Consider the following 10,421-nt stretch of genomic DNA (forward strand, 5'->3'; position numbering starts at 1 on the left):
TGGCCGGAGCGCTCTGTCCGCAGTGGCCGGAGCGCTCTGTCCGCAGTGGCCGGAGCGCTCTGTCCGCAGTGGCCGGAGCCCGGCACCGGCCGGGAAGGCAGCGCAGCAGCCGCAGGAGAGCCCCGGGAGCGGCGGGGCCCGGCCCGCCCCCGCCGTCATGTGAGGCCGGCCCGGCCCCCTCGCTGCCGAGGGAATCCCCACCGGGACCGGGACCAGGACCGGGACAAAGACCGGGACCGGGAGCCGCTCCCGCCGGGGCGCTCGGAGCGCACCCACCGCGGCCCCGCAGCCCGGAAAATCCTTTTCCCCTTTTTTTCCTTTCAATCAAAAAAGCCGCCCTGGCCGGCGGGAGCAGCGCGGCAGCAGGGAGCGAGACAGGAACAAACCCCTGGGCTGCTGCTGTCTCCTTCCTTCCCTATGGACACCTCCTTCCCCGAGGACAGCACACAGCCCTCCCTGCTGAGCCACAGCCACCGGGATTTAGACACAGATTTATACACAAGCTGCTGCCTTTGGGAACAAGATCTTCTTTCAAGGTACCTTAATTGCCACTCGGTTAAACTTAAGTCAAGCAGCCTTTACTTTTTTTGGAATTTATTTTGGAGCGTGATGCCTCCTGCATGTTCTTTATAGGAAAAAGGAAGCTGCAGCAACTTCCATGTGCCCCCCACACAATCTGATACCATCTGACCCCTCAAAAAAACCCCACGAGACAAAGTTTTGTCAAGGCTGCATTCCCAGTTGTTGCTCTTACACATTCTTGGCTTCCTCCTTGTTCCCTGGTTTCCCTTTTCCCCACTTTTATAACAAGCCCCACCTACCACAGACATCCAGACAAACCACGTCAGCAAACACCCTGCCCGGTGAGAGCTGCTTTTATTTTGGGTGATGGATGTGGCTCCACAACACAGCTTAATTAAGTCTTGCCAGATAGGGAACCAAGACAAATCCAGAACTTGCATTTCCACTGACTTGTGGCTGTGATTCTGATATTCCTTTCCCCTCAGTTCTAAAAAAAAGGCTCCTCAGGTCATCATAAATTGTTGAAATAAAAACCAGAGAAATGGATCTTTGCCTCAACAATCAGAAACAGGACAGGCAGAGGATTTTCTGCCGGGTCTCTCACTGTTTTCTAAAATAGGGGTATGGGAAGTTTGCACACAGAAGTCACCACTCAACAGCAGGCCATTCTCAGAGTTTGTGCTTCAAAACTGAGCGACAAAAGGCAAAGAATTCTTACTGAAGATTCCCATCACCTTCCCCTTTCTCAGCACCTCCACGTGCAAGACTCTCAGCATCCCTGTGGCATTCCTGTCACCTGATGTTGTCTCCTCCTCACTGCAGGGCAGGGGAGCAGCTGTCTGTTCCTCCTCCAGCCCCAAGGAATCTGCAGCTGCCCAGAGAACAGGAATATTTGGAGAGTGCCCAAAGACACATCTCAATTCAAAGGCAGCATTGTCTATAGCTCAGGAACAAAAGTCTAAAGAAGTGGCTTGTCATATAGCAATGCAACAATGAAAATTCTCCTTTCAGAATTTCACCTTCAGATGCTTTTTACAGCATAGGGAGATAAAGCAACATGGTATTTGGTGAAAAGACACAGAAAATCTTTTTTAATGACTGGAATTCACCCCACCAACTACTAAAAGAGCTTTCTGACACACAGGCTGCACTCTGCATCTTATAAAGCACTGGGTGAGCTGTAACTACATAAATTTACCTCCACTGTGAGACAGAAGGTACTGATATAACCTTCAAATTATTTTTTTTCATGGCTTCAAGAAGAAGTTTTTACTTTGCCTTTGCAGCTGGGTAGGAAGCTGGGCTGAGGCACAGCTCTCCATTAACTGGGAACGTGGTCATGTGCCTTGGGGCTTTTAAGTGAAGATTAGGAGCTGAGACCCCACAGCACCTCTGCATATCACAGACAGTGCCTTCACAGGGCCTGCTGCTCTCCTGGATCTAGTGCCACACCAGCGAGACACTTTCATCAGAGATGAAGACACTCCATGGGAGAAGCACATCAGCAGAAGTTCTGCTCTGGCTCTGTTTTACTGCCCTGAAATGCTCAAAGCCAGCTCTGGGCTGGCCAGGGAGGAGAGCCCGGGCTTTTCCTGAGCCATTACCACTGCCTCACATCCCAGCCTCTGCACCGTTTATTTTGTTCCTGACAGCTGAGCCAAGAGAGCCCGAGCTGCCTTCCCCCCTCTCACCTGAAGGCAGGGATGGATCAACACCCTGACCCCAGTGCCAGCACAGCCAGTGTCCCCAGCAGCCCAGCACCCACAAGAGGTCACTGCTGGCCCAGGCACAGGGATTCTTGCTCTCCCATCACCAGCTCCTCCCCGCCTCTGACAGAGGCAGGAGCCTCTAACAGCAGCCAAGGGGCCTTGGTCACCTTTTTCTGTACCTGCATCACTCCCTCAGCTCAGCAGTACTTTCAGGTGGGAGCCTGGAAAAGGAGGTGAGTCCAGTTTCATTGAACCCGTTAAAAAAAAAAAAAGTTAAAAAGCAGATGAGCACTGCAATAACCAGAACCCCTCAATGTCTGAGTTCTCAAACACCACACAGCTGATTCCAGCCAAGGAAGCCAGGACAACTGCCTCTTACACTCCTTAGCTCCTCAGGGCTAAGAACAGCTGAGACACACAAGTCCCACCCTTCTCAGAGGAATCCAGAATGAAATGCATCCTGCACAACCCTCCCTGGCACAGGGAATTCTCCAGAAATCCATTTCCCACAGACCCTCAGCACGCAGGGTTTGTGTGAGACCCCAGGCAGGAGGGAACAAACCTGAAACAGAGACCTGACTCCGGAATTGGAGCACAATTCAGAAAGAAAGCCAGCCAAGAGTTTTACCAGCACCTGGGCTCTTCATTTCCAGGAGAATGGGAGCATTTTCCCAAGTCAGCACCTGATCCTCGGGGTCACTGCGTGGGCTGAAAGGAAAGCCAGGGGAGCATGGTTAAGAGAAGGCTCCCGAGAGAGGAGAAAGCCCTCATGCTTGTCCTTTGTGGCTTTTTCTAGCATGTGACAAAAAAAAAAAAAAAAAAAAAAGTCTACACTTCTTGCACTCCTGGCACAGATTAAGGACCTAATCCTTGAGTTCATTAACCCCTTCTCTTCCATTTTGGACAGGCACTAATACCAACAGCTTTTGATACAGCACTGCTGAGAGACATCCAGGGCTGCTCAGAAAATTCCAGAAATGATCACTCAGAGCCCTCAGAGCCATCTCTCAGCAGCTGCCCCCCTCCAGACACCTTTCTTCAAGGAGATTCAGCAGACTCAAGTAAAACCCCACAAGGAAATACTTTCCCTGAGTGTCTACCAAGAAAAAGGAGCAGCAGGGCAGGCAGGCAGTTAAAGAGGAGCAGACATTCCACCCACCCTGAATTCCAACACTCTCCTCCAGGAGCCAGATGTGTCACACAGCACAAGCCAGCGTGGGGGCAGCACCACCCAAGGCACCCTCATGCCATCACAGTAACTGAAAATGAGGGAATTAAAGCTAGTTTTAGCTTATTCCACGTCCTCTGGATCCACTAACTGAAAACAAGTTGAATTAAAGGTATTTTAATTTATTCCCAGTCCTCTGGAAGCGCCCTTTTACCAGACCAACACAAGGGGCAGCTCCTGGAGCAGCAAACCTTCAGCTGTTGGCAGGCCCAGGTGGGGATGGAGGAACAAACACGACCCTGGAAAAAGCTGCTGGGTGAGGCTGAGCCCGGGATTGAGTCTGTCCTGTCCCATCCCCAGAGCAGACAGTCTGTACCCCACACAAGCCCCCACCCCTCAGCAAGCCCAGGGGCTTCTCCTCCAGCAAGCAGAGCTGCTCAGTCAGTTTAAACAGTCCCATTAGCATTAAAAAGTGTCTCAGGCTGCAGAGATGGCACAAGAATTCCAGCCAGCAGCTCTCAGAAGAAAAGCCACCAGCAATGAGGATTTTTTTTGCAGGCAGAATGTAATTAGTGGCACTGCTGGAACCAAGCCAGCAGCAATCAATGGATTAAAGGATGCTCCAAGTGTTGCGATGGTTATTAATTCCAAATTTAAATTAGGGGATTAATATGGGATATTCCTTCATGCTGCAGCTGTGTGGAGAAAAGTAAAGATATTAATATTGTACATTCCATAATGAAACAGAGCATGCCACCAACAAACATCAAAAGTTACATTTAAGACCTGATCATAAGACCCACCAGCCCAGACTCCAGCAGGGAGGGAGGGGTGGCACTCTGGGAGAGGGCACTGGAAAGGGCATTTACACAGAATGCAGAGCCTGCCCCTGCAGTGATCTTCGTGGAGCTTCCACTGGTATTTTCCTAACATTCTCTTTGTCTATAATAGCCAGGTATGGAGTGCACCATGGCAGGATTTTTGGGGTGCCAATCGAACAGCCTGTGCAAGGGAAAGGGCTGCCCACAGGCTGTTGGTTTTAGCACGGGTGAGACAGAAAAGCTGATCATGAGAGCCTCAGGCTGCAAGGAAGCCACGATGCACATCAGCTGCCCTGAAGCCTCACTCCAGTTGTTTCACACAAGTGATTTGGAACAGAAAAAGTGCAAGGCAGCAAAAGGAGAGCTCTGCTGCAGGGAAAGGGTGCAACAGAGCCCTCCAGAGGCATTCGGGAAGGACAAAGAAAGAACAAAACTTGCAGCAGCGTGCTCATCTCCTCCTGCTCTTCCTCTCCTCTGATGCAGGGACAGCAGGCATCCCGTGGCACTCCTGCCATCAGCTGCAGCTCCTCAGAGACCCCTGGGCAGCATCCCAGCCTGGGGGCAGGGGCAGGGGTGAGGCAAGCCCAACAATGTGCAGCACTTCTAGGGCAGTATACTTGCTGATTGCTTCCTTGACTATTGCTCACAACAACCAGCTAAGACACTGCCAAAGAAACACTCACAGCTGGCATCAAACAAGGGGGGAGCTGGGGCAGGTGGGCTGAAATCCTCCTCTCTTCTCACTCACAGAGGGTCAGAGCCTGGGGACAAACAAAGAGTCAGGGAAGCAGCTGCAGCAGTACTGAAGAAAAAGCTTTCACGGGAGAAGAGGCTCAAACTCATAAATCAACAGTTGTCCTGTCCCTTACCCCCAGATCTTGGTTAGGGCCTCTAAAATTAGCAATATTAACAAGACAAACACAGCTGACTTGTCTGTAATCAGTATTTATCTCAAGGAGCTCCCAAGTCTCCCACACCACCATTCAGGCAAGGCAGTGGAACAATGAAGTGTTTCCGAACGCTGAATAGTTTAAGGTACAAACCTCTTTAAACTGGTGGTGTGGTCTCTGCACTGCAGAGGGGGCACACAGGCTGGGCAGAACGAGAATTCACTGGGGACACAAAGGAGAGAGGCACCAGTGCTCACCTGTCCACTGGACTTTGCTGTTAGACACTGCAACAGCCCGGGCTGCACAAGGTCTGGGCTTATCCAGCATTCCTGCAGCCCTCAGCTCCTGGAAACACGTGACCACGTGAGAAGACAACCTGCAGGACACAGGAAGGGTTACCCCTCTCCCCACAGCCTCGGGAGCAGGTGAGTGATTGCCCAAGGGCCTCTTGTGCAACACCTGAGAGCAAAGGTGCTGCCCAGGAGGAGCCCTGTGCCTTCCCCCAGCCTCTGGCTCCTGCCAGGGCCTCAGTGGCACACCACACCTGTGGATTCCCAGACACTTAAACCTCCATCCCCCCTGCCCCGATGCACCACGTTTCAAATTCCAAAAGCTCCAGAATCTGGATGGTGTTTAGACAGCAAGACAGAGCGAGCTGAGACTCTGGGCTCTTGTTTGCTCTCACCCTGCTTTGCTCACAGTGAAATTACATTTCCTCTTACACCCAGTTAGCAAACCCTGGCGTCCTGCAGAGAAAGGGGTGAGCACTTCGGGCTGGAGAGCAGATGTCAAAGCCCCACACTCCTGGCTCTCCCCAGCACGGGCAGATGTTTGTACAGCAGACACAGAGAGATTAAAGACAGAGCTGTTGGGTTTCTTGCCAGAGTCCCCCGGCCAGGATGGCAGAGCAGGTGGTGGGGACAGCTCTGACACCCGGGGGCAGACAAAGGTGACACAGGGTGCTGTGACTGCCCATCCAACCCGCCAGGACAGCAGAGAGCAGCGACACCCACCAGGCACTGCGACACCAAGTCATTAACAACCACGTCTTGTCCGTGACCTTTTCACCCTGAGGAAAAAAGCAAACGGTTCTCAAACACCGGGACCAAGACCCGAGAAGAGAAGAGCACCCGGTACCCGCCTGTCCTGCAAACACGTCCCCCTCTGAAGGAGCTGTCTTGCTCAAACACTGCCCTCATCATCCCCCCAACATCTCCCATCAGCACCAGCACAAGCCCGACTGTCTCAAAGGCAATTAACAGGTCAGGGACAAGCACAGCCACAGGAGAGCAAAACAACCTGGTACAGAAGAGGAAGATCCTGCTTCATCTTTCATCCTCCTCGGGGGACACACAAGGCTGCAGAATTCCTGTTTTGGGAACTGTAAAACTTTCCTTTGAGCCACTAAAACCCAAGCATGACAGGGCCAGGGAAAGATGTTTTGGGCAACATCTTTGCAGCAAGATAACGACCCTGCTATTAATTTTTCAAATCATTTTAGCTCCCCTCTGCTGCTTGCTACCTCTAAGAATCCCTAGTGCTTTAGGAAAGGAGAAAAATAAATTCACAAGCACAATTTAAAGAGGCGCCACTCAAAGTTTACATGGTCACAATTTGTTGAATTTTCCATTTAAGGGCTCCATTTGCCCCAAAATGGCCATTTTCTCTTTAGAGAAAAGATAACACATGACCTGTTTCACTTCCTATTGACTCCTGGGGTGCCCCACCTGGAGAGAGGTGCCCCAGCCTGCAGAAATCACAGCAACTCCCCCCTGCCTGCTGGGGAAGGAGGCTGCATGCCAGCTCGTGCTAAATCTCACTGTGGGGGTGAGAAAGCAGCAGGAAAAAGCTGTTTGGTGGATCATGTAACAGTGAATTAGCCTATGAAGACATCCTCACTGTAAAACAACAAGCTGAGGGGTGTGGAAGGTGGAAAAACTCTCCTGTTACAGAAATTCTGCATTCCAGGAAAGGTAAAAGGGCCTGTCAGGTAAGATCTGCAGCAATCACTTTGTCAGCACAGAAATATGTGATACCACGAGCTTCATTTAACCAAGCACATTTGTTTCAGCTCATTCCCAGCATTGTGTCTTCCTCCTGCTGTCAACAAGTGGAGTTTTACACTCTGATCTTACTCTCAGGTCAGTGCTGTGTTGTCCCACCTTCTCCTGCCATATCCCACCAAATCATCCAGAAAAAGGTTCTGGGCTTTGACTCCTGGCAATGCTTATTGAGCCCTGTTATTATTGTATTCTCCCTGTGCTCTCTCTCCTCCAAGCTCCCCACAGCATCCTCACTCCCCAAATATGAGACAGCAGTTACCAACTCCCGTTGGCCTTTCTTTAATTAACCACACGGCACAAGGTTCCCCTAAGAGATGAATGGACACTCCCCAGAGAGGAGAGCGATTTACCAGTTCCCTCCAGGGCTGTGGCACGAGCTGGTCCAGCTGAGCAGTCCCTGAGGTCCATCTGGAGGCCCAGGTGACCCCCCCTTCCTGCTCCCAGGTGATGCCATGCTCCTGCTCCGAGGCAGGGAAGAGGAGCGGAGGCTCGGGCAGGTGCAGGCACCTGAGCTCCCAGCACACCCGGGCAGTTCCACCCTCTGATGGGGCTGTGGCTCCTCCCAGCACTGCCACCACTCCCAGGCCGGGCCCAGGCTGGAAATGGGACAACACCTTTGCCCTGAGCCACAGGCGGCTGAGAACAAAAACTCCACACTTTGCTTTCCACGTTCTAGGAATTCCTGTTCTTCCCCTTGCAGTAACAACGAGTAACAGAACTTTCATCACCTTTTTCCACCCTCTTCTCTCCCAAATGAGATCAGAGATGCCCAGCAGCAGCATCCTAAGCTCTGACTGTAAGGCTTTTAAAGCAGCCCTCAGTGACCACAAGAGCACCTTTGTGCCACCCAGAATGTATTTCACACCTTAGTGCATGGACTTGGTGCATGTTCTCTTCCCTTTACACCACTCCCTCCCTGTATCTCAGCCAACTTAGATAAAACACACAGACTGAGCCCAAAGGTTTAAGCAGAAGCCAAAATGCTCTGCCAAAGCTGCTCTGTGGTCACTTGTCAGACACCATAGACACCAGCTCTGCCCATATTGCCTCTGGAGAAGGTCTTTGAGGAGCCCACCCCATCAGCTCCCAGCTCCACCAGCAGCTGAGCAGAGCTGTTAATTGCCAGAGCTGTTAATTGTGGTGCAGACATGGCACCCTGCAGCTCTGGGCTGTGAGCAGAGCCTGCTGCCAGCCCAGCCCAGCCCAGCCCAGCCCAGCCCAGGCCAGGCCAGGCCAGCCTGGCTGCAGGGATGCTCCTGCAGGCAAAGCTGCCCCTGCTCCTGCCAGCCCCGCTCTGCAGAGCCAGGACAGCCTGAGGACAGCAGGCTGAGGGATTCTGCTGATTCAGGAGCTCGGAACAGCCTGGGCAGAGTCCAGACCGCTGCAGCCAGGGAGAGCCGTGACTCATTAACCCAGCACTGCGCAGGCCAGGCTGGGCTCAGGAGCCAGGCTGGGCTCAGGAGCCAGGCTGGGCTCTCAGCATCCCGTCCCTGCTCCAGCTCGTCAGCCCTAACAGGGATCTGGGGGTTACAGCTGAGGTGGGCCTGGAAAAACAAGTTTATCCAAGTCAAGATGTTCCTGACCTGGCCCCCAGATCAGCCTGCAGAGATTTTACTGCCACAGCACCTCTGTTAACTTGTTAGGCTCAGCCTTCTCCTTTATCAGGACTTTGAGGGATCTCTGGAGAACCCCCTGGACATGCCTCTCTCCTTTCTTCCAAGGCCAGACCCACCCAATTTTACCTTTGTTACCCGCAGATGCTCCCACATCTTCCTCCCAGCCTGACCCTGGCTACACCTCCCTAACAAAGGACCATCACCCCTGGGAGATGCATTTAATGCATTTATCAGCTCCCCAGGAGTGCAGTGCAATACTGCAGACAAGGAAAGAGTCCTGCACCTCAGCTGCTTCCCCCGTGGGGGTACAGCAGCAGACTTCCATCACCAGGGGGAACATCTGCAGGAAGGCTCCACAGAAAAGAGTCCAACTCCATTTTCAGTAGCATGCAGTTTTTAAAACTCTGTTTTCTCTTACCAAAGCCTTCTCTGGTCCACTGGGTGCAGGATTCTTTTTTCAGGGTGAAGGCTGCTCCAGGCAGGCTGGGCATAGGTTGAATGCCTGGTCACTTCTCCCACAATGTATTCAAATGAAAACAAAAAGAAATGTATAAAACTGAAAGCTGAATTAGATCCCCACTCTTGTATAAGCCCCTTCAGCTGAGTCTCTCTTTGGAAACAAAACAATGGCTCATGTGTTATGAATTTCTCTCCATTTGCATTAAGAAATGATCTGTACCAGTTCCTAGAAGATTACTGGTGGTTTACCTTCAAAATACAAGGAAACACAGACATGCCTACAAAACTGACTGCTTTTGGAAACTCCAAAACACCCTGGCACATATACAGCTAATAAAATATCAAACTGACTGTACAGATGAGAGGTAGGCTGCTCACAATGAATGCATTTTATATCAGATAGAAAGCAGGGTGGGCCTGTCTTCAGAATAAAGGCAAAACAGAGCTTTCCTCCCCCATGTGAGCACTTGAGCTGTGTTGTTTATCCTTTCAGCACAAAGGGGACTGGGGGCAACACACTGAGCCAGGTAGCAGCACTGGAAACAGGATGGAGAGGACAGCTTGTGCCAAGGGTGGCAGGAGAGGGGAGCAGCTGCCAGCTCCTCAGGAAGAATTAAGCATCCAGCTTTGTGTTCCCCATGCAAACACTTGACATGACAACGCCTCACAGAGAGGCTAATTCCACACCAGTCCAGGTGCCTGGTCTCACGCAGCTCCTCGGGATCCCTCCCCACTCCCAGGCTCCGCAGCCCCCAGCCCTGCCTGCCCAGCTCCACACGGTCAGTGCGAGCTTTCCGGGATCCCCCAAAAGCAGAGCAGCATCCCCAAATCCAGTGTGCGCTTCTGCACGAGGGGCTTGAAGGAAAAGGGCGACAGAAGAGGAAGGGGAGAGAAAAGAGAAGGAAACATCCTTTACCCCGACTTGGCAGACGAGCAGGGGCTCGGCGCTTACCGGGGCTCGGGGCAGGTACCGGGGTCAGAACTTACCGGGGCACAGGGCAGGTACCGGGGCTCGGGGAAGTTACCGGGGCTCGGGGCAGGTACCGGGGTCAGAACTTACCGGGGCACAGGGCAGGTACCGGGGTCAGAACTTACCGGGGCACAGGGCAGGTACCGGGGTCAGAACTTACCGGGGCACAGGGCAGGTACCGGGGCTCGGGGCAGGTACCGGGG

Source organism: Vidua chalybeata, chromosome 22 (assembly GCF_026979565.1).
Source record: "Vidua chalybeata isolate OUT-0048 chromosome 22, bVidCha1 merged haplotype, whole genome shotgun sequence".
Lineage (NCBI taxonomy): Eukaryota > Metazoa > Chordata > Aves > Passeriformes > Viduidae > Vidua > Vidua chalybeata.